This window comes from Pleurodeles waltl, chromosome 6 (genome assembly GCF_031143425.1).
Source record: "Pleurodeles waltl isolate 20211129_DDA chromosome 6, aPleWal1.hap1.20221129, whole genome shotgun sequence".
NCBI classification, from domain to species: Eukaryota; Metazoa; Chordata; class Amphibia; order Caudata; family Salamandridae; genus Pleurodeles; species Pleurodeles waltl.
The window spans coordinates 151,875,152-151,897,416 of record NC_090445.1 but is presented as its reverse complement, the minus strand read 5'-3'; the positions used below and the strand labels follow the sequence as shown (position 1 = coordinate 151,897,416).

The 22,265-nt window shown below is 39.8% G+C and overlaps 1 long non-coding RNA gene across 1 annotated transcript; it reads left to right on the top strand.

Annotated features, from left to right (window-relative positions):
• The first annotated feature begins 63 nt into the window (after window positions 1-63).
• LOC138299431 (uncharacterized) lies at window positions 64-14,595 on the top strand. Its single transcript, XR_011204752.1, has 3 exons — window positions 64-325; window positions 2,543-2,615; window positions 14,442-14,595. It is a non-coding gene; the product is annotated as an uncharacterized lncRNA (long non-coding RNA).
• Window positions 14,596-22,265: the final 7,670 nt, after the last annotated feature.

Genomic DNA, 22,265 nt, shown 5'->3' with positions numbered 1-22,265 from the left:
ACAGCGCCCTCTGGTGTTCATCTCAACCCTCTGCCTTCAGCTCGCGGAGGCGAACCCCGGGCGACCTCAGCTGTGCGGTGCTAAGGACACAACGTCAAAAGAGTGTCCAAGAAGCAGCTCAGCTTCAAAATAAACAGAAAGCGGCATTAACAACGGGGGATCGGCGATGCACAGCCGCGGAAGAAGGAGCCAGAAGAAGGCTTCGGAAATAGGATTCATTTCTGAGAAACCCCCGAAACACCCTTCAGCCGAAAGTGACAAAAACATTACACACGAGTTGAAATAGGGCTCATTTGGCTTCGCTGCAATCATCCTAATTCAATAGGTGGGTAGACGAACGGATGGATTGATTTGAAGTTCTAGGTGTGACAGAATACAATGCCCTCATGAATAGGGGAGAGATCATGTATGCTTTAATATTGCACGCGATGTATGAAAGTAACTTGTATTTATTTAGACATTGTCTTTGCTGAATTGATGTGGCAGGCATCAATTCACTACCACACATCATAACAGAAATACAAATATTTGTACTTTTAAAATGGCATTTGGAACACAAAAGCATAAGTACTTTTCTTATATATTAAATAAGGGGTTCATGTGTTTTTTATTTGTTGGCTCTCATCAAGGATTTTCATACAGTTTCCCATCTTGCAAGCCTCAGAAAATTGCCTTTATTTGGGATACAGGTTTCACCACCGGATGAAAATCGATCCGTTTTTCCATTATGATGAATTGAAAATCCACCTCATATCATTCTTTTTTTTCTCCATATTGTAAATATTTTTCCTTGTGGGGATATTACTTTTGCTACGCGCTCTGAAAATAAGGATACTTGGGGCACTTTCACATTCATTCGCAGTCAGGTGTGTAAATTGGGTGGAAAAGCCAGTGGAAATAAATGTTTGTGGAGGTAGGTCTTTGTGGGTATTGCTTTACCGTAAAAGTGATGTAGGAGTGGGATATATCTTCACTCTTTATCCTGTTAATCAGAATTTAGGAATTCTAACCCTCCATCAAACTTTCTGCAGTTGAAAGTGGTCTTGTTGTTTACAATTGTTAGACATGGGCGGGGGCCTAGGTTTGAGCCTTATTGTACAATACAGAGATTTGGCCAGGGTGAAAGAGTTTAGTTAAGTAAGAAAACCAAGATTGCAGCACCTAAATCTTCCCTATTACAAAACTGAATTTATAACAGCAAATCAGTTCTCATTCCCGATTCACAAAGAAATGCATGAAACTATGTACCATGTATCTATGTATGGAGGTAGGTTTTGCTGCCCAGGTGTGCTTAGTTTTATGAATTTTAGGAATTCCTATGAATTTTTAGTGTTTTCTAAACTTTCTTTGAATATGCCTGGAAAGTTGCACCAGTTGCAACGTTCCATTCGTTCCTTTGTTGGGGTGGCATTTTCCCAATACAAAATTGTATGAATCATATAATTGTGAAACAACGGAACGTGTGTTTTTAATCCATGGGAAAAAAGAGTTTGATGGTGTTCTTTTCATTGTCCCATCCTGGACAGGAAATGACTCCTGGCCTGGACAAGCATACATTTCTGAGCAAAATCCCCTTACCTGGAGGGAAGTGGTCAGACCACCATTTGTGAATTGTCACTGAGTCACATGTTCAAGGACGTTCACAAACTTTAAAGACTGTAAAGCAGTGGTTCCCAACCTGTGGACCGGGGACCCATGGGGGTCGCGAAGCCTCCTCAGGGGGTCCACGACTGCTTGGAAAATTGAAAAATCTTAAGACATTAGGGGCCAGATGTAGCAAAGGTTTTTACCCATTCTGTGTCTATGGGAAAAAGTGTTCGTACATACAGCCCTAGGTTCCCAGCTTTAAGTAATGACTCAAAGGGGGTGTCCATGGATTCCAATAACGATTCAATGGGGGGCCCCTGTTTCCAGTAATGATAAAGTGGGGGACCACAGAAGTCAAAAGGTTGGGAACCACTGCTGTAAAGAGTCCCCTCCTACCTATAATCCTGTGTAATATTACCACAGGTAATAAGTTTCCAACTACATAGTTACGTTTTGTGGATTACTTTTAGTCGTAAACCTAGCTAAACTTAAAACTTAGACTAACTTCACTCAACAAAAACGCCATTCTACAGCCCTCACTAAGGGTGGCCTGGTAAATGATGTGTTATTTATGGTACCTGATAAAATCCAACTCCACGAAGTCAGAATTTTATCAGGGCAATTAATACCAGTCCATTACGATTTTAGGGTAAATAACGTGTGTACTTTGGTGCTTAGTGCACCGAAATCCTCATGTTCTGGTAAACGGATAAATATCAGCAGTTTTGACCTACAGATATCTATCACAAACCCCATAATTGCAATGTTTGAGGCAACAAGGAGTTACCACTCCTATTACAATTCACTGGTCCGCTTGTAACGAGGGGCTTAACCTTTGCAGTGAGCACTAGGGAGTTGGTCAAGTGGGATAGCTCCCGTTTAATGGAGTTACAAAGCTACCACCCTGTGGCAATGCACACTAAATAAAACTGTATTTTTCTTATTTTAATTACAGGATATGATATTATGAATCTAAACAGAAGAGAAACATTAAATTACATGGTGAAGATGGTCAGAAATAACAAAAAGTGAGTAGGCACCAAAAGCAATTGTTTTTAAAAGTATTATTGCTTGCTCTATCATTTTCAGAGCGCCAATGTCAGGACAAAGGTGACCATCTCCCCCTATAAGACCATGCTAGTAAACAGTGAGGGAACATAGCTTTTGGATGCTGTTAGCTTTTCCCTTCCACACTGTCGGCAAATTAGAACACTGGAGTGAAGTGAAAGGGCATTGTTGTGGTAGCTCATAAAGCCCATTAAACAACCAAAGAGAATACTGTATAAGTATGTTTTCATTGTGTCAAGCTCATGGGACACTAATGCTTCCTGGCACTTGGGAAATTACCTTTCTACTGTTTTCATGACAAATCTGTTCTCCTTTTGCTTTACAAACATGAAATGAGATGAGAGATGCCAAGAATAACACTTGCTATGAGCTCAAACAGGTTTCTCCTCTTCTAGGCGAGCTTTTAAATCTTGCTAAATAGCCTTGGCTGGTAAATGTGTACTGTTAAATTTATTTTCGAAGAAATAACACTTTACAACCTCATTACTTAAATGTTACTGTCAGCAGAAAATGTGATTTTTGCCTAGATTAATTCTCTGGCAAGATTACAGGTAGGCAGTATTGCATTCATAGAGAATTACAGCAGGGGTAAATACTATCCGCTGATAAAAACAAAAGTTACAGCTAACTAAACAGAAATATGGCTGTGGGTGAGGTTTATCAATGATGCAGTGTTAGAAATTGGGTTTCTACTTGGCAGAGGTATACACCCTGTTCGGGTAGGAACCACAATCCTAGTTAGGGTAAATCAGGTTCACACCCTAAAATAATCTGTGCTCACCTTCTGATAGCTTGGCACGGAGCAGTCAAGCTACAGTAAAACAGTGAAAACACCACACAAAAATAATCCACACCAAGTTAGAAAAATAGATCTTAATTGAATAAACAAAACAAGACCAAAACTTAAAAAAATCAAGTTACTAGAAGTTGAGATATGAACTTTAAAAGAATATCTGCAAATGTAGTGCTTAAAAGCATCAAGTGCCAACCTAAGCTATCTGGTCGCGCTAGACCAAGGCAAATCCAAAGTTCAGGTTGACCGTGATGGCGTGCAGGCCAGCCACATGAACCAACCTTGTCCCACTGAAACAGTACATTGTATGGATTGTTACGTTGATGTCAAGGATCCAATTCAAGAAGGAGAGGAGACGATGCAAAGGCAATGCATCGGTACCGATCTGCGCAGTCAGAGGATGCGTCGTTGTCGAACTGCACAGTCGTCAATCCTCAAGCAGTGGTGCAGTGTCAAACCTTTTGTGATGAAGGTGATGCACTGTCGCTGAGCCGTGCAGCTGGCACTGCCAAAGAGATGTGGTGGGGCTAATGGCGATGTGTTGACCCTGAGATGTGCACTCGGTGATGCGAGAGCTCATCCTCAGCGGCAGCGGTGATGTGTCGGCATCGAGGAGGGATGCAGTGGTTCTGATCAGCGCAGTGACAGTGATGCATGGATGTTTTTTAGAACACAGCTGTAGAACCCACTTACAAAGGCCCAGGACTGGATTTGTACCACTTGGGAGAGCAGGATTCACAGGTATCAAAGTCCAGGTGCTGTGGGAGAGTGGCAGGTAGTCTTTGATGTCTCTGAGACTGCAGAACAGGAGGCAAGCCAGAAAGCCCTTAGAGTCACTTGGTTCTGAGGTTGTAGAGATTTAGGTCCAGTCCTTCCCACTCCCAGGCAAGAAGGCAGCAGGCAGCACGGCAAGCACAGCAAAGCAGGAGTCCAGCAAAGGGAAGCAGAGTGACAGTTCATTCAGCAGCACAGCAGTCCTTCTTCCTAGCATAGTATCCTCAGGTCCAGAAGTGTACTGATTTGGTAGGGCCAGAAGTCCAGTTCTTATACTCAGTGGTGCCTCTGAAGTGGGGGTGGATTCAGAAGTGGGGTTTAGAAGTCCACACAGGCTCTCCATTTCCTGCCTTAGATCCAGACACACTCCAGGGGGGTATGCAGCTCTTTGTGTGGGGACAGGGACAGCACTATTTAGGTGCAATTGTCAGCTCCTCCCTTTCGTCCAGTTCAGGAAGACACATTAGCCTGGTGATGAACCATTAGGATGTAAATGGCACACCTCAGCTCCCTCTGTGTGTGACTGTCTAGGAGAATGCACAAAGCCCAGCTGTCACCCAACCCATATGGGAATTGGAGGCACACAGCAGGCACACAGGACTTAAAAGCACAAAAATGCCAACTTTCTAAAAGTGGCATTTTTAAAGTTGTAATCATAAATCCAACTTTACCATTAATGAGGATTTTATATTTAAGTCAACAGGTGCCAAACACAACATTCCTACTCATTCTCAATCAGGAGTTACACTCAATTAAATTATTAAGTAATACCCAATGTTTTCCTGTGAGACGGGTAGCCCTCACAGTAGTGAAAACAACGTTGGGAGTTTTTCACTACCAGGACATGTGAAAATAAAAAGTATATGTTCTGCCTTTTACTTTCACCACATCCTGCTGTATGGGCTACCTAGGGCCTACCTTAGTGGTGTCTTATGTGTAATAAAAGAGGAGTTTAAGACTTGAGAAGGGGTTGTAGATTCCAAGTCGGCATGACAGTGAAACTCCACATACAGGCTCTGCTGCAGCAGGCTTGAGACATGTTCAAAGAGCTACGTAAGTGAGTGGCACAAACAGTGCAGCAGGCCCACTGCTAACACTTGACTTACAGGCCCTTAGCAGATATAGTGCACTTTACTAGGGACCTATATGTAAATTAAACATGCCAATTGTAGATGCACCAATCTTGCTATCTTTTAGGGGAGTGAACACAGGCACCTTAGCATTGGTTAGCAGTGGTAAAGTGCCCGAAGTGCTAAGGCCAACAAAAACAGATCAGTATAAGTGAGGCAAAGCAGGCACACATGTTTGGGGGACGACCCTAAGGCAGCAAGGTCTAACAGGCAGAAAGATCCACCATACAAAAATATATTTTAGTTATGTGACAAGAACGGGAAACTGCTGCTTGACTACCTCAGTAATCAGTAATACAGCATATTCAGCGCTTCATGCTATAAAAGCAGGGTATAGCACTGACCCACGTTAAGACTTGCTCAGAGTAGCTCTTAAAGAGTGTGGGAAAATTATTAAAACTCACATTTTTTTTTGTTTCTAGAACAGAAATTATGGGCAATACTACAATTATTGCCAATAAATTAACCCCCCCTCCCCTCGCCAGGGAATAAGCTATCAGAGTTGATTTTACTTACGCATGAATTTTCTGCTTTTCTATTAGCCAGTATTTACACCCCAGTGGTGATTACCCATTTTATTCAGTAGTATTTATCCCATCTTTTCTCTTAAATGGGCCAATGCGTATTGTAATAAATGTTGTTTCTGGTCGTTAATAACATGTCCCGTCTTTACTGATAAGAGCAGCTATTGATAGCTTTTTTTTAGCTATCATCCATCACCTATTAGAATATGTAATGTTTTTTTACGGCTGTGCTGGCCAATTAGAGTGCTTGCATCCATGATGCATTTAATGTAATAATGCATCACAAGCTAATAAGTGTATGATTCGGAATATGCTGTTTAGGCCACCTCAAGGTGCTTGCTTTACATAGCTCTACAAGATCTGTAGACCCTTCTATACTTAGGAAATACATTAGGCAAAGGGACACAGTTTATGCTAGGTTTCTTTAAACTAAAGTCTCAAAAAGAGTTTCCAAAACCCTTATACTGCTCCCAGTGAGCATCATATAATTGCGTTGTAGTGATCATTATTATTGAGATAATTATTTCACTGTTGTTATCACTGGAATACAGTGCTGTTCATGCTATTATAATTAATAGTACTGCAAAACTGCAGATGCTTTAGTAATAGTAATTATAATGAAACAAAAGCATAGCAATAGAAAGTAAGACTAAAAAGAAAAGCAGAGTACTGATGCACCAATAACTTGATTTCTAAGTGGATATAATGATATGTGTCGCGGTCTGATGATTTTTCTGTTTAAATTCAACTCACCCTATTGAAGTTTATTTTAAAAATGACAATTGTAACATACATAAAGCAACGAGGAATGATGTAAAATAAAATATTAAAGTAAAAAGAAAATACAATGAAATGTTATGAAAAATATAGACCCCAAAGTACATAATACAGAAGAGAAGATTGACCAGTGAAAATAGACAGAATAATTCATTATAATAATAAACTTAACTTGATCAAATGAATGCTAATAAATTAGCTTATGATACACATCTCAATTTATTATGAAATTATTAATATGTTGCATAAATGTAAAATATGACACTATGTTAGAAAGTGTACTATAGGATTATAAAACTTTACACATGACATCAAAAGATGTAATGTCAACCCATGTGAACACAGTTTCATCTTGTTTTTTTCCTGAAGTTTCAGTTTCTACCTTAGAACTTTAACTTAGAGTTGTTTTCTTTTCCTGATTCTACTTCACAGAAAATATCTAGCAACTGTCGTTATCATTAGGAAAGGATGGTGTGAGTCCGTTTCTCCAAACTCTTACCAAAGCAAGCTCATTAGGGAATTTATATGTCAAGTTTCTTCTATAGTGTACTGATTTATTTCCCTGATTTGCAAAATAAAATGATAAATGACATCAAAAAATGTAGAGCAATGCAGAAAAATGTATGATAATAAAAATAAATGTCTCTCCACAAGCGTACATATGGGGAACATAACAATTGAGATAAGATGTAAACCTACTCAATGACATGGATGGAAACATGCAAACAAACCAGAGCTCAAACCTGTCTTCTCACCTAACACCAGCAGACCTCAATGCATTCTCTGAGCTCCAAACACCAAGAGCCTAAACCCATTAAACTGAATACCCAAAATATCAAAGCAAGGTGTGTTTCACACTCAGCTTACAAATGTGCACCTACATTAATGCAATGCGTTTGAAAAAGGGTGAAATGATCTCTGCTCCAACCTTTATATAGTAAACTAGGAAAAAGCACAAATAAACTATAAGAAATTTGATTATTAGTTGAGGGCAATGAAAATCCACCTCAAATAATAATCACAGTCCTTTTCCGGGTGAATGACAAAAGTCACTAAATAAACCTGTGCTTAACCCTCTGGTAGCTTGGCACACAAGCAGTCAAGCTTAACTTAGAGACACTGTGTAAAGTATTTCTGCATCACTCAAACAGTAATAAAATAAAAACATAACACAAAAAACCCCTGCACCAATTTGGAAACATAGAGTACATTTTAATAAATAATTCACATAAAAATGAACAAAATACAATAAGGAGAACTGCTGGAGATATGATTTTTTTAGGTTTGAATTAAAAGTAGCAGCAAAAGCACTAAGTACTTACCACAGTTATCTGGTCACGCTAGACTGGTCAAAGTCGCAAGCTCAGACCGATTGAGAAGGAGTGCAGGTCAGATACAGGGACCCGGTTCTTCCTGGTGGAAAGTTTAGCTTATGATTTAGAAACCTTTCTGGACCAAAAGAGGTCATCTAAGGGGCAAGCTGGAAGCAAAGCAGGGTTTGATGACAGCAGGTTGTTAACAGCAGGATTCCAGTGCGGTCATGGATGAAGATGAGAAAGCTTTGAGCTGGCAAGGTCCGAAGTCTGTGCCCAGGAACGCCTCAAAGCCGACTGGTTGCTGCTCAGAGCTGGTCCCACTACAGCCCTCTATGTTTGGACTTAGAAACTTTTCTGGAAGCCAGATCTCCCTCAGCAGGGCAAACTAGCAAGATGAATCTGACTGGTGATTCAACGCTGACGGCTTTGGCTCAATGGCAGTCCTGGTATCCCATTGGTTCTCTAGAGGAAATTCTGGCAAAAAGTTTCTAAGTCCCAGCTTTTGCAATGTGGGCAGAAGGAGTACACTCTAACACCAGCCAAGGGTCCAAGACTTGAGGGGCACTACTTGGGTATTAGGACTCTCTCCAGCAAAGGCCAGCAGCAGGGTCTTGGGCAGGCCCAGTTGGATCTGGTCAACTGCGCAGTTGCAGAGACATAGACTTCTGGAAGCTTGTTGTGTTTGTTCTAGCTCAAACAGGAGGTCCCCCAACTGACCCTTGGAGTCACATCCGGGGTCCTGGGTTCAAGCCAAGCAGGCTCAGTCTTCCTTCTTCAGACAAAAGGGGAGTTCTTCCTTTGATCTACATAGGCAGGGCTCGAAAAATTATAAAAATGATACTAGACCGTTACTAGGTCGAGTAACTTGGATGATCTACTTGACCTAACTGTAATGTACTTGACCCATAAATGGGTTTCAAATTGTGTGATCCTAGACAAATATTTTAGTTTACAGTCACCCTTTTCTTAATTCTAACATACGAGTGCACCTTTAAATATGTGAGCTTAGCATTACTGCTTTACAAAAAAAAACCTCTTTTGTTTGCTTAAATAGACATAGGGCCTCACTCGCGGTGGCAGCCTGCGTGGTGGTCGGACCGCCAGGATCTTGGTTCCCAGCGGTCTGGAGGTGGCGGAGGTCCTAATCTACCTCTTTCTCAGCCAGTGATTTCATGGAAGTATCACCAACATGAAAAGGCTGGCAGAGAACAGGTGCAGGGGGGCACAGGAGGCCCCCTGCACTGCCCATGTACAGTGCAGGGCCCCCCCTGGCCAGCACATTTGCAATGTTCACTGTCTTAGGTTTCCGCCCGCTGACCTAGCAGGGAACCCATAATAGCTTCAGCAGAGAGGGTGCTGCGTAGGTGGCCACCCTGTTGGGAGTTTGGCGGATGGAGTTTTCCATCCGCCAAACTCATAATGGGGCCCTACATGTTTGTTCCATTCATAATAAGAATCTAGCCCACATATAGGGGGCATATGATCCATGACTTGCCTCTTAGTTTAATAATAGCATTGCCATCAGGGCAGGATGTTTTTCAGTTCATGTTTAAACACTCACTTTTAATAAATATATTACTTAAGCATGATGTTTGCAAATCACCAATCAAAGTGTACTACTGAAATATATTTTAAAATGTTTGCACACACAACATTTAAATAACCCTGTACAGCAGGTCAGATAATTCACCTTACAAAATCCTGGAACTCTGCAGTCAGAAGGAAAATTATTTGTAAGTCAAACTGACTTTTGACCTCTGCCTCTGAACACAGAGCTAATATGACAAGATCACAAGATTTAAAGGCCTCTTTATTGCAGCTGCACTTGCTTACTGAACAGAACACCTGTTCTTTGTCAATGCACCAGAAGGGGGGCGTAGGTCCTAAAAATAGCTTGACCTGATAAAATATGACTCGCCATAGCGAGTGTGCGATTAGAATTTTCAAGGCCTGATAGATCCAGGAGGGTTCTAAACAGAGGTCTGCGGGGTCCACTTTATGCTCATTACCAGCCTGTGAGTGGTGGGCAAGCCTTTTGCCACCCCCTAAAACCAGTTCAGATCAGTTCCTCTAACCCCACTGGGTTTGGTGCCAGCCTACCTAGAAAGGCAAAGGACAGGCAGGCCCAGTTGTGAGCTTCATCTGCAAGTTACAGAGTAGGCCTCCTCTATAGCCAGGATGGGGCTGGATACAGCCCCCAGGCTACCCTCTGAAGCTCAGGAAGGGACTGAGTACAGTGCCCAGGCCATTCTGCTCAGAAAAGGACCCCTCCACCCCCCACACCGAAGGTCTGTTTGGGAGCAACACACATTACACTCCAGGGGAACCATCTGGGACCAGAGACACTGGACACTGGAAGAAAGGCACATTTAACTTAAGACAGGAAAATGACAACTTTCTAAATGTGTACATTCCAAAGTATCATTATAAAATCAGACTTTACTATTTAGGTGGATGTTAAAGTACTACTATTTTGGAGGTTTTTCACTGCCAACACATGTAAACCTTTAATCATACATACCCTGTTTTTAAACTACTGTGCTTCCTACACTATGGGCATTTAAGGCCTACGTAGGGTTGACTTTTAAGTATTGGAAAAGGAATGTTTAGGCTTGGCAAAAGGTTAATTGTGCCAGGGTGCAATGGCAGTTTTAATCTGAACACACAGGATGTAAGGGCAGGCCTGGATACATGTTTACAGTACTAAACTGGGTGGCATAAAGAGTGCTGTAGCCCTCTTGTAGCACTTAATTTACAGGCCCCTTGGTACATGTACTACCCTATACTAGGGATCTATAAGTAAATTAAATGTAGATGTATACCAGTTTTAGCATGTTTAAAAGGGAGGGCACAATCGCTTAACCACTGGTTAGGAGTAAAGTGTGCAGAGTCCTGTGACCAGCTAGGCAAAAGGCAAAACATCTGGGGGGAAGCCCACCCAAAACAAATGGTAATTTCCAGCATAAACTCTTAAGGAACAAAACTGTAGCAAACATATTAAATATCATTCAGACTCTCTAAAGAAAACATGGTGAAAAAAGTCATTCGGGCAGTAAAGTTTACACATTAATAGCAGTGATCCAGCCCAAAACACGCATTTTATACAGAGGTCTTAGGATTCATGCCAAGCCTTACAATGATGGTCTTTCAGTCACACTAATTTATTGTCACTCCTTACAGGCACAGGTACCCTCCTACACATGCTATCTGAATGTCCAAATCAGAACATTTTTAGAACTAATGCAGCACACTATACTATCTGATAATCTTTTAACTTCAGCCCAGAAAGGGGGTCATGAATTCATAATTGGGGTTGAATCCGGGCCAAATGTGAGTGGACTATAGTTGGTTCAAAAGACTGTACCTCTTTAGTCCTGAAGGTTAAACTATACAGATATTGGATTTTAATCTGTGTGAAACGTAACTCTAAATCTCTACAAATTATCCCAAATACGAGAACTACATTGTTTTATGTTGCTAAATCACTCTGCCTTCTGGAAATATCAGTAGTCTATATCATATTTTAAAACACATATTTTTTAATTTGCCTATTTTGAGTAGGATTGAGGGAAATATCTGTTTTCTTTTCAATAGAATTTTCAAGTAAATTGTTTATAATTGGGTAAAATCTGGCTTCTGAAAAGAATTACTTCAGAAGTTAAAGAACACAGTACAAGGTATTCAAATCACAATTCTGAAATGTAAACATATTTCCAAAGTATCCTGCAGCTGTTTTTGCTAGTTTGTAAAAGAAAAACAGGGTTACCCGATTCCAAGTGGATCCTCACTATTAAACATAACATAACAAAAAACACTACATGGTACAAGACTCTATTAGTCATGTCTTGTCTTGTGATTGACCTAGAAAGCTCAGCATTTTTGTAAAAAAGCACCATTAACATAGCAGTGCAACTGAATGCACAATAACAACATTACAACATGATTAAACATACAATTTTTAATGTAGCTGCATAGAGTGACCAACAGTGTCGGTAGCATAGTGTGGTGGTGGAGAATATTTCCATGAATAATGAAGTAATAAACTTTAGCGGAGCGGTAATCCCTAGTGGGAACAAAACTTAGTGAGAGAATTTTTGGGCAGGAGGTCAATCTAACAGAATCTTGTTCTGCATAAAGATCGATAAGGTCTTGGTAAGCCCAGTGTGTAAATTCACAGATCAACATCAGGACTGTGGGAACATTTTGGTACATCTAAGGTCGGTGTCATCTAGTAAAGAACCTGGTATGAGTCTGTATCAGCAAAGAGAGTCCTAACTATCACTCATAGTGGAAACAAATTTATTTTTACAACACTTATCGGGGAGGATTGATTTGCTGCACACTCTTCAACTCAGGTCAAGTTCTCAGACACTCCAATTCTGTCTACATTATTGAAAAACACTTAGCTGGGTGTTGTTCTGACTTTTGATTTTCATACCACCGGCAGTGCCATGTAGGACTCTTTCCTGACAGTGACCAGTCTTTCAGGAGGCTGAATCGTGCAGCAAAGGACAGAGGCTCAGGAACTAGATTGGGTTTGGGAGCAGTAGAAGGACTTAAAGAGTGAAAAGAGAATATTGCATGGAAATCAGGCATAGACTACATATGCGCTGTATCTTCATGCACCTGCTCAAAATCCAATAGCTCTCACTTTAAGAGAGTTCACATGGGTCTACATTTGACTTACAGATTAATGTGGAGTTATTCGTGACAGTGTGGTCCTCTCTGCAGCTAGTGCACATGGAAAACTTTATGTTCAGAACCATAGCTGGAGCTTGAAGGAATAGCTATTGTTACTTGAGCATTTTGATGCGATTAGTACTTGCTCTCCCTCCTATAATCAAGAGTGCCTCACATTTCTCCATTTAACTGAATATTTCTTCTTCTTGCCTTTTCCTTGACTATTATCTTGTATCACTTCCTACAAGCTAGATTGTGCTCCTGAGGCTGTTTGAGGAAAAGAGATTCTGACTTTTAATCCAAACAGCAGTTCTGATGGAGACTTTCATGCGTCTCAAGATAGTGCCTCAAAGTCTGACATAGCATATCTGAGACACGTGACTTACTGAGTTTGGGGTTTTGCATAGCTTTCTTCAACTTGGCCATAAAATGATCCACTATTCCATTGGTGTGGGCTTATTATAGGGTTGTAATATTGCAGTGATGACAACCAAAGTATTCTGCAAGCTCTTTGAACTCTATACTTCTGAAAAGAGGTCCACTGTCAGATTTGGCAACTACAACGACGATAACAGAAGTTGCAAATATTTTTTTCATAGTAGGTACAATGTTAGCTGACATGCTGGAAACAACTGTGACTCTGGAAACTTGGAAAATACAGGGAGGTTACAGCACTAATTATCTCTCTTGATTCTCTCAATGTTATGCCATTGTTAGTCTTTGTAGTGCACAGTAGCCCCTTTTAGTCACATTATAAAAAGCTTCAAACTAAATGAACACTATACATCATTGGGAGGCAACCAGTTAAAATGCACTGCTTCAAGTGTGGTCTCTTCTTGTGAGACCTTAATAATGCTGTTTTTGACCAAGACAAAAGGATGAATCTGCTTGACTACCTATCAAGTTCATTCCTCTGCAATCAATGGCATACTTACAGTTAGCTAGAGAGAAGCATGAGAAAAACTCTGGAGGATATGATCCTTTCAGGCCTGCGAATAATAAACTAAAACATTCTGCTATTACAAGTCCCACCTCTTCATATGAGGGGGCATCATTGCCTTGGGATTGCCAACAATGGACATGAGGCTTGATGATCAATTACAACAGTGAAGCGTGTTATACGAACAATTGAAAGTGTTCACAGCCTAACCCTCTGCCAGGCTTTCCTTCTCTGTTTTGTAATATGTCCTCTCTCAGCTTGTCAGCCTGTGATTGACATAGACAACAAACTGCCAGGGCAGCTCAGGATCAGATTCACACTGAGACAGGATACCACAGAGACCAAACAGACTAATATTAAGAATTATTCTGTGTGCAAGGCATGGTCTAGATGTTCTGTTATATCTGCTTTGGCAATGCAGATTCAAATTCTCCCAAAAGTAGCCTCATGCATTGGTATACACTAGCCTTGTCGTGAAGGAATCGTGTGCTCCTGCTTCTTCTTTCTTTGCCCCTAAAATGGTAGTCACCAGTCTGAGGCTTTGCAGGTGCTTTTTAAGGTGACTCCGTAGCTAGGCCATTTCAGGGTTTTGTTCTCTTTTCTTTTCCCTTTCCAGTGTGGCTATTTCTCTCTTGGTTTCTTTCTGATTTTCCCAATCCATGATGTCTTCTGTCATTGATTATTTGATATAATTTCCTTTCCTTTTACTAATTAAAGACCTGTGTCTGGCTGGATGGTGTGTTGTAACAAGCCATGTAACTTTACTTGTTTCCTTTTTCCCTGCACTTGCTGATCCTGACACTTTGCTCTTGGGACTGCCTCTCCTGGAATCCTGACTCCTGTTTTTCTCAGACCCTGTGACGACTTAATCAGCAAGGAGGTTTTTTACGCCTTTTGCTTTTTCCTCCTGAGAAAGTGGCAGGTTCTCGAGGATACTTGCCTACCACTTATTCCAGTTTTTGGTGACATTGTGGCTTCCGGAAACAGTTGCTCTTACAGAGGACAGTGGAAGACCTGGAACTGGATTACAGGTAAGCAACCAGCCCTCACATACAATAGCACAGAACACAGTGCTGAGACAATATTTACAAGTGAAGAAAAATAATAATCTAGGTTATTCCACTCTTACTATAGATAATCTTATTATAGAGGAATGCAATAGTCTAATTTCTAATTACCCCATCCTAAAATGTCTATTTTTCAGCCCAGTTTGCATGTTTACCCATGATCATCATCCAGACAAGCATAACTTCAAAGCAATTTTGCCATAGTGGAGAGTCTCACTCATGGGTATTGCTGAAACAGAGCAAAAATAGTCTGAGTTTCTGGGCCCAATTCTAAAAGTTAAAGGTTTCTGAGCTTGTATGGGTAGTATCATGTACACAAAGGGACTCAAGCTCTTTATCCGGGTGAACCAGCATTTCTACATGTCAGTGATGCACCAGTCACTGTATCCACCTGTGGTGCTGACTTTCTTGTTGTGGTCACAGAGTGTGGCACTTATTAAAGCAAAGTCTTTTTTTTTTTTTAAAGATGTTTTTTATTGAGTCAGATACAAGAACATTAACCTAACATTGCCAGGACAGAGATATGCAGTTGTGAATATATATGCATAAGGAATATTGTACTTATAAATGCATATTCAACATGTAAATGAATTAGGCATATACAGCAATACAGTATCAAAGACTCCAAGTTTGAATAAAGAAAGAAGAAAGAGAGAGGGAGAGGGAGAAGAGCTTTAGGGATAGAAAAGGGAATCAAGTGATAGCCATGTGGAGAGAGAGGTAATAGACATTAGTTACAGCAAATGTAAGATGAAATAAGTATGTATAAGAAGAAAAACAGGAAATATATATATATTTTTTTTAAAGGAGGAGAAAAATCCATTTCCTTTGCAGTGCGTGAGAGATTGTTACTTAATGGCAACCATAGCTGATGACGTTTGAAGAAAGTTCCTGTTGAATCAAGCTTGTAGCTGTCAAGTCTATGATGATAACATACAGAATTCCACCACTGTGTGAGAGTAATGTTCTCCGAAGATTTCCAGTTAGAAGTAATAATAGAGATTGCAATAGAAAGCAATAGGTCCACCAATTTTCCAAGAGGCCTGAATGAACTCCAGATATTGTGTATGCCACCCAAAAACAGTAATTCATATGACATTGGTAAGGGGATCTGAGCTATTGCTGAAATGCGAGACCATATTAAGGACCAAAAAGTAGATAGGGATGGACAGGAAAAAAAATATGTGAAAGTCAGTACCCTGCTGAGTGTGGCAGCTCCAACAATTGTCATTTTGTGCAAGTTTGAGTTTGTAAAGGCGTACAGGAGTGTAGAAAAGTCTGTTATAAAAATAATATATAGGGTCTGTGTGAGGCTTGCAGTGCATGCAGTGGAATGTATCTTATACCATATTCTAGCCCATACAAAAGTTGGCCAAACAACACCAAGATCTGATTCCCACAATGTCTCAATAGGTGATTTGAGTCTAGGTGAAACAGACGTTCTTAAAAGTTTATAAATTCCAGCTGCCCTAGGATAATTTGAAGTTACAATCGGGTGTGGAGATGATGCAAGAGAAGAATGATTATGATGTATAAGTTTATTGAGGGCCTCTTGGACTAGAGTAGAAAGAATGATATATGGGGATTTCATGCGAATAGGGAGATTATAAATTGCTGAGAGAGTAGTAAAAGGGATGATAGAGTCTTTATGATATAATTGGGAAATGAGAAGAATACCTTTAGTCATCCAAACCTTCCAACACAAGGTTTTACCTTGTTTCCTAAGCGAACTATTGTGCCAAATAGGACTGTTAAAGAATTGATTAATCAGGGTAAGATGCGAAATAAAAAAAGGTTTCAGTAAGTTGACTGAATGGGAGATAGTGCTGGTCAACCAGAATTTTGGGGGGTTAGACATAAATATAATGTGTTTATGGGAAAAGGGAGAAATAAATGTTTCTTCCAAAGAGAACCATAGCTTTTGAGGGGCATCATTGAGTGTAGATAAATAGGGATGTATTTGCTTAATGCCAAAAAGATTTGTAATAAGTTATAAAGTCAGGAAAATTAACTCCACTTTGTACTTTAGGAAGTTTTAATTTCGAGAGAGAGATTCGGGATTGTTTACCGTTCCACAGAAACTTGGATAGAATTTTATCAATTGAACTAAAAAATAGTCTAGGTATCTTAATAGGAAGCATCATAAGGAAGAAGTTAATGATAGGGAGAAGCATCATCTTAATGGTGTCCAAGCAGCCCCACCACATGAGATATAACGGAGACCATTTCTGTGTGAGATATACAAGCTTTGCAGATAAGATTTCTAAGTTAGTCCTTAATATATCCTTGAGAGTAGTGCAGTACCATACCCCCAGGCACTTAAAGTTAGAAGAATTCCAAGATAATCCTGCATCAAGGAATACAGAGCCAGTGCAATGAGCATTAAGTGGTAAGACCACTGTTTTGTCTATATTAAGTTTATAGCCAGATACATCAGAATATAAGTTGAGCTCATGCAGGAATGCAGGAAGAGAAGTGTCAGGGTGAGACATGAACAAAAGAATATCATCAGCATATGCCATAAATTTGATGTGTGCATTATTAATTTGAAACCCCGTAAATTGTTCAGACGTTTTTAATTGGTATAGAAAAGGTTCGAGAGACAAAATAAATAGTAAAGGAGATAATGGGCATCCCTGACGAGTACCCCTTTTAAGAGGGAAAAAAGGAGATCGGATACCCTTTGTTATAACCGAGGAACATGGTGAGGAATAAAGAATGGATATAAAATGTCGGAATTTAGTACCTATTCCATGCCATTCCAATGCTTTCGACAAGAAACCCCAGTAGACCCTATTGAAGGCCTTTTCCGCATCCAATGATAAAGCTGCCAGAGGAATCTTAAGTTTAGATGCCTTGTTAATAATATTTAAAAAAGTATGGGAATTATCTGCTACATTTCTATTAGGGATAAAACCAGATTGATGAGAATAATAAGGTCAGGTGTATATGGGAGTAAACGGAGAGCTAAAACTTTGGCATAGAGTTTACAATCAGTATTAATTAAAGATATGGGTCTATAATTTTTACAGTCAGTTGCATCCCAATCTTTTTTAGGAATAAGACAAATCATGGCCTCCATAAATGAGCCAGATGCAGAACCTGACATTATAAAGTGATTAAGTAATTGAAAGAGTTTGGGTAAAAGAGACTTAGCAAACTGAATAAATAATTCTACTGTGAAGCCATCTGGGCCTGGAGCCTTACCCTTGGGGAGAGATTGTAAAGCTGTATATAGTTCGGTAAGTTGTAGGGGTTGGTTTAAAGATGAGAGGTCAATCTGCAATGGGTCTCTTGGTTTGAGATTAGAGAAATATTGGTTGAGAGATTCAACTGTTGGTATGTGTCCTGGAGTGTACAGGTCCTTATAGTAAGAGGCGAAACACAATGCTATATCTTTATCTCTAAAGTGTTTAACACCATTGTTATCTGTGATAGATTTAATAGTTGTTTTTTCTTTTCTTTGTTTCAAATATCAAGCTAGAAGAGAACCAGCTTTATTGTTACCACCATAATATCTGGCAATTTATTTTCAGGAGGGTGCTGCATGCTTGTTCAGTTGTATATTGGTTAAACTCCATTTTAGCTGACACTAGTGCTTCAAGATGTGATTTACTAGTTTTGTGAGTATAGTATTCATGTTCTAGGGACTTTATATTTTCAAGGATGGAAGTCGATTTTTGTTGAGCAGACTTTTTTTTTGAGTGAGCGTAACTTATGATGAAACCCCTAGAGGCTGCTTTGAATGCATCCCACACAAAATGAAATGATAGTTGATCACTATCATTGATGTGAAAGTATTCTTCTATAAACTTACTGTAGGAAGCGATAAAAGTAGCATCTGAAAGTAGAGAGTTATTAAACCTCCATGAAGATGTTTTAGAACCATTAAGAAAAAGAACAAGGTCAGTAATCACAGGTGCGTGATCTGAGATCAAAATAGCACCAATTTCAGAGTTGACCATATGTTGCAATAAACCTTTACTCAGAAAGATATAATCAAGCCTAGAATGGGAATGGTGGGTAGGAGAATAAAAAGAGTATTCCAAGAGGTCGGGATTGCATACGCTCCAGGAATCAGAGAGAGAATGCTGTAAAATTAAGTTTTTAAAAGCTTTGTGGGAGGAATGTGGAATGAAACGTGACGTGGAACGTCTGTCCAAAAATGGATCGAGAATTTGGTAGCAGTCACAACCTATTAGTAAATTGTTTGAGTAATGTTCAGAGACAATATGTGAAAGATTCTTCCAAAAATTTGGATCTGGATGTGTGGGGCCGTATATATTTAGGATAGTAAGAGAAATATTGTCAATTGTAAACGTAACACGTACCCAGCGACCTTCTGTATCTTCATGCTGTGAAATTATGGTAGGTTTGAGAGATTTATGACAGAGTATAATTACCCCATTTTTGTTTGTGATGGAAGGGGAGTAGAAAATGTCCCCCACCCATTGTTTTTTAAGCTTAATTGCCTCAGAGTCGTTGAGGTGAGTCTCTTGCAACAAAGCAATGTGGCATTTCAAACAAGCTAGGTGAGATAAGACACGCTGACGTTTAATGGGGTGTTTAAGCCCCTTAACATTCCAAGTAACAGTTCTAAGTTGCATAACAAGAAGTATTAATAAACAACTGCTGTAACAAGGAAAAAACTAGGCATATAAATTTTGCAAAAGCAAAGAAATGGGAAAGAAACAAAATAGTAAAGAAAAAGAAAAGGAGGAAGATGACCTCCAGAAGTTGTATATACATGGATGTGGCAATACAGGAACTAAAATCCACGAAAGCTAAAGAAAACAAGATAGAAAGTGAATACCCCGAAAGGTAGAGGGACAGCGGAGAACCTGAAAAGAGAGGCAAGAGTGGCTTCAGCATAAGAAAAGTGATATTAGATATTAAAACATATGAAGGCGAGTTTCATGGAAGAAAAAAAAACCATACAAACGAAAAATGTACAATTCAGGAGACCAAATAACGTAATAACTACAGTAAAGGACTGTGACATGAAAAACAAAAAAAATCAAAGCTTACCAGTGGAACGTGTAGGAGAACAATTTGGATGGTGAGAAAGGGATAGGGTTGGGAAAGGAACATGAGGATTGCACAAAGAACACTATCTAAAAAATATATATATATATAAGAAAATAAGAAGATGCAGAGAAGGAAAACCATGGATATAAATATTAAACATAACCATTACTATTAAACTGTCCAGGAAAAAAAAAAGAAAAAAAAAGAAAGGACATTAAAGACAAATTAAATTATATCTTCAAGCAATTGCAGATGCTCCTAGATCCATTGCTTCTGTTTTGTGTTGGTTAATAAACGTTTGTAGTGCTGAAGGTTCCTCAAACGAGTAAGATTTGTCCTTGAATGTAATTTTGAAAAGGCATGGGTGAAGAAGACCATATCGAATATTCAAGGATTTGAGTTGTGGACGTAAGTCCAAAAACTATTTGCGACGTGCAGCTGTAGCAGGAGAGAAGTCTTGTGTGAAAAACACTTTATGACCTGACCATTGCAAAGAGCCCATCTTTTTGGCTTCCGAGAGTATTTGCATCAAGTCAGTAAATTGGAGAAAGAGAATAATAATTCCTCTAGGATGTGCACGAGGGCCAGTTGAAGTCTGTGGACCTAAACGATGTGCCCGTTGGATAGAGAGGGGAGAGGTAGGAGGCAAGCGGAGAATTGAAGGTATTGCTGTTAATGCAATCATGTTAGAGCCTTCTGAACGTTCTGGAATCCCAAAAAGGCGAAGATTATTTCTCCTATTTCTGTTTTCTAAGTTTTCAGTAAGCCTTTTAAGTTGAGCTATGTCCTTAGAGATCTGAGGATTGACAGTGTTACAATCTTCAAGGTTACTGACTCTCTGTTCCAGAGTACAAATTAGTTGTTCGTGTTGGGACCATTGCTCCTCAATACGTTGCAAAGAGGCATTAGTGTCCATCATAAAGGGCTTTAGTGCACGCAATTCCTCCATGACATCATCTAGAGTAAGATGTGTAGGTGATTTTGAGAGAGAATCAAGGTCTTTTTTGGGGCGCTTGATGGAGGAGGTGTTAGATGATTTTTCCGCAATTGCGCCAGCAGCATGAGATGAAGAGGCGCTATCCTTTAAAAAGACTGCAGCACTATCCATTGTTAAAGCTGATGGTAGAGAAGATTTAGTTATATGTGTGCGCACCACTCAAAGAGGATTATTAGACTTAGAGAAAGATGATGACTGGCAACTCTGAGAATTATGTGGTCTCCCCATAAAAGCCAGCAGCAATTTGGTAATAGGAAGCCAGCAATGTGAGGTGTTGAAGAAATTATATTACGATGAGAAGCTGCTGCCAGAAGTTTCCAACAACAGAGCAAAATATAATAAAAATATATATATATAGAAAATCCTAAATTATTCTCTCATAACAGGCATGACAGAATACCACAAGAGCAAAGCACTTTATGGCACATAGTCAAACAATTGGTGACTAGTTTTAAGGGAACCTTCTGAAAAGGAACAAATCCCCTCCATCAAAGGAAAGCATTTACCATGTTATGAAGAGCAATTTGAAAGAGCTCCTTGACAAGAGCTGCCAGTGAATACTGAAAGTTGAAAACCTCAGCTAAATGTGTTTGAAGAGAGAGGTCAAAAGTTCAGCTGGCTGTCAGAAGGTAATAAATATTCCATTGCAGAGGAAACTAGATTGTAGAATCACATCTAGGCAAGCAGTTAAAAGTCAAATAGAAACACCTCTGTGAAAGTTTAGGTTTTTGCAGAGGCTTATGGAGTGAAACACAAATGACACAGATAAATAATTACCTCAGGCCCTCACATGAAGTCTCTGAAATGACTTCAAAACTCGATGTCTCTGTAAGATAAAGGCATATTTATGCAGCGGCAGAGCTCCTGTGCTCAAAAATGCTGAAGAAATTAATCATTTTGATGTGAAAACATCTCCTTCTTTCCAGGAAGTGCTGAAGCCTCATGGAGCTCTAAAGAGCAGCGGCCATCTTGCGTGACCTCCAGCCATGCCCCCTTAAAGCAAAGTCTTGAACGTATCTGGCACAATAGATGGCCATGCCTGCAAATGATCTGTGAAGTAACACACATGATATGGTACTGAGGTGAGGAATTCTACCTTGTTGGGGTCTGGATGCAAGTCTTCTTTGAGGAACATTTGTCCATAAAATTTGAGCAAATGTTTGCAGGAGTCACGTTTTCCCTTATTGAAAATGAGATTCATTTTACGCATGCGTTGTCTTTACCCTTTTCTTATCTCTGATGAGCAGTAACTAGTGCCTCAAACTCCAGACCTCTGCAGGAGTTTCTTCTTATACAACAAAGGCTCACACATAGCAATTAGCTGTGACTTTAAAGTCTACTCGATATTGTATTTGTCTAAGTCGAAGTGTTTGATACATGCTCTCAGATGTCTGACAAAGGAGTCAATGGCTTTGCACAGTTCTGATGAGTTGAAGAAAATGTAACATTATAATCAACATGTTTCTTGGTCATGAGGCAGTATTTCCAACTTACATATGCCTTGCCGGCACCGTTCGTGAACTCCAACTCGAGGTCCCTCATGCTAAGCCCCATATAGTGCAACAGAAGACCTCTCAAGCTCCT